At 33.1% G+C, this 3,242-nt stretch overlaps 1 pseudogene; it reads right to left on the minus strand.

Moving 5' to 3' along the window:
* Positions 1 to 319: 319 nt before the first annotated feature.
* LOC139887802 (probable membrane-associated kinase regulator 1) lies at positions 320 to 1,051 on the minus strand (annotated as a pseudogene).
* Between the last annotated feature and the right edge of the window lie 2,191 nt (positions 1,052 to 3,242).

Genomic DNA, 3,242 nt, shown 5'->3' on the forward strand with positions numbered 1-3,242 from the left:
GCTAAATATTGAAGTAGAAAAAAAGAAACAAAAGAAGTAGTACACATGCATGACTCACAAACCATTATTATACATCACATGTATAGCTTCCAACATATATATTCCTCTTGAACAACAATTAATAATAGATTTATATTAATATATAATATATACAGAGTACTAATCTAAATTAATTAGACTATTAGATAATAATAAATCTATTCGAAGTCTTTGCCAAAATTCTATGAGATCAGATCTAGATGTGTGATGCTAAATCTTTATTAAGAAGGTTAGAACTTATACAATATGTAAAAAATGTGTTATGTAAAATATACATTTTTTACTGAGCTGTCATAGAGTTCTTGCAATGCAATATAGCTCCTTGAATCGCGTTGTGCAGTTCCTCGGTGGACGATAATCTGTTAGTGCAAAGAACACCTGAATGATTAGGGGATGACGGCATCGTTGAAGGACAGCTCAAGAATCTTAAATTCCCCGAAAACGAAGAAGAAACTAGATTGTCCTTTTTCACCATTGTAGGACTAGTTGATATTGATAGTTTTTTGTACAATGGTTTTGCTTTCTTGAAGTATTTTTGTATCTTTTCTTTCATGGTCAATGTGGTTGGATTATTAGCCTTTGTGATGTTTGAGGTAGGCTTACTTCATTCCTTGCGAAACACGGAAGAAAGTCTTTTGAATGAAGATTGTTTTTGGTTGAGAATATTTTTGGGATTATGATCGAAAATTTTGTGATGAATAATGTGGTTTTCGTCGTCTGCGGCGGAGCTGGGACGAGAGGAATCCGAGGTTTCGTAGGAGAAAGATGAATGGTTGTCTGAAGAGTGGCGGCGGGAGGTGGTGGTGAGGAGGTTTTGGACCATGGAGTTGCGAGGGGAGAGGTGGAGGGGGAGGAGTTGTCCCTTGAAGAAAAGCTCGTCTGCAGGGCGGAGATTGGTGGCGGTTGATTTTGGATGGTGGTGGGAGACGGTGAATTCGAAATCGGAGGAGGAAGAGTGGTGGTGGATTGGGGAGGATGGAAGGGTATGGGATTTTTGTTTATTAATGGCCATTATATTGAAGATGATGATGATGTTTGTTTTAGTGTAAATAGAGAGAGTTGAGAAGTATTTTGTGTTTTGGAAGTGAAGATAGTTGTGGTGGGAAGGAAAAAAGTTTGGGATTTACATATATAAAATGAGATTTAGTTTGTACATATAAAATAAGATTTAGATTGTACATATAAAATGAAATGTCCCGTTCTTATTGATTAAAAACGTTCCATATTAATTGATTTCGTTGTGAGGTTTTGACCTCTATATGAGACGTTTTTCAAAGACTGCATTCATTTTTAAAACAAACCATAACCTTTATTTCATAAATAAAGGTTTAAAAAGCTTTACGTAGATTATCAAATAATGATAATCTAAAATATCCTGTTTACACGCGACCATTACATAATGGTTTACAATACAAATATGTCACAACGAAATAAGTTTCTTGAATGCAGTTTTTACACAATATCATACAAACATGGACTCCAAATCTTGTCCTTATTTTAGTATGCAACAGCGGAAGCTCTTAGTATTCACCTGAGAATAAACATGCTTTAAACGTCAACAAAAATGTTGGTGAGTTATAGGTTTAACCTATATATATCAAATCGTAACAATATACCACAAGATTTCATATTTCAATACACATCCCATACATAGAGATAAAAATCATTCATATGGTGAACACCTGGTAACCGACATTAACAAGATGCATATATAAGAATATCCCCATCATTCCGGGACACCCTTCGGATATGATATAAATTTCGAAGTACTAAAGCATCCGGTACTTTGGATGGGGTTTGTTAGGCCCAATAGATCTATCTTTAGGATTCGCGTCAATTAGGGTGTCTGTTCCCTAATTCTTAGATTACCAGACTTAATAAAAAGGGGCATATTCGATTTCGATAATTCAACCATAGAATGTAGTTTCACGTACTTGTGTCTATTTTGTAAATCATTTATTAAACCTGCATGTATTCTCATCCCAAAAATATTAGATTTTAAAAGTGGGACTATAACTCACTTTCACAGATTTTTACTTCGTCGGGAAGTAAGACTTGGCCACTGGTTGATTCACGAACCTATAACAATATATACATATATATCAAAGTATGTTCAAAATATATTTACAACACTTTTAATATATTTTGATGTTTTAAGTTTATTAAGTCAGCTGTCCTCGTTAGTAACCTACAACTAGTTATCCACAGTTAGATGTACAGAAATAAATCGATAAATATTATCTTGAATCAATCCACGTCCCAGTGTATACGTATCTCAGTATTGATCACAACTCAAACTATATATATTTTGGAATCAACCTCAACCCTGTATAGCTAACTCCAACATTCACATATAGAGTGTCTATGGTTGTTCCGAAATATATATAGATGTGTCGAAATGAAAGGTCGAAACATTGTATACGTGTCTATGGTATCTCAAAATTACATAATATACAATACAAGTTGATTAAGTTATGGTTGGGATAGATTTGTTACCAATTTTCACGTAGCTAAAATGAGAAAAATTATCCAATCTTGTTTTACCCATAACTTCTTCATTTTAAACCCGTTTTGAGTGAATAAAATTGCTATGGTTTCATATTGAACTCTATTTTATGAATCTAAACATAAAAAGTATAGGTTTATAGTCGTAAAAATAAGTTACAAGTCGTTTTTGTATAGGTAGTCATTTCAGTCGAAAGAACGACGTCTAGATGACCATTTTAGAAAACATACTTCCACTTTGAGTTTAACCATAATTTTTGGATATAGTTTCATGTTCATAATAAAAATCATTTTCCCAGAATAACAACTTTTAAATCAAAGTTTATCATAGTTTTTAATTAACTAACCCAAAACAGCCCGCGGTGTTACTACGACGGCGTAAATCCGGTTTTACGGTGTTTTTCGTGTTTCCAGGTTTTAAATCATTAAGTTAGCATATCATATAGATATAGAACATGTGTTTAGTTGATTTTAAAAGTCAAGTTAGAAGGATTAACTTTTATTTGCGAACAAGTTTAGAATTAACTAAACTATGTTCTAGTGATTACAAGTTTAAACCTTCGAATAAGATAGCTTTATATGTATGAATTGAATGATGTTATGAACATCATTACTACCTCAAGTTCCTTGGATAAACCTACTGGAAATGAGAAAAATAGATCTAGCTTCAAAGGATCCTTGGATGGCTTGAAAGTTCT

This window comes from Rutidosis leptorrhynchoides, chromosome 2 (assembly GCF_046630445.1).
Source record: "Rutidosis leptorrhynchoides isolate AG116_Rl617_1_P2 chromosome 2, CSIRO_AGI_Rlap_v1, whole genome shotgun sequence".
NCBI classification, from domain to species: Eukaryota; Viridiplantae; Streptophyta; class Magnoliopsida; order Asterales; family Asteraceae; genus Rutidosis; species Rutidosis leptorrhynchoides.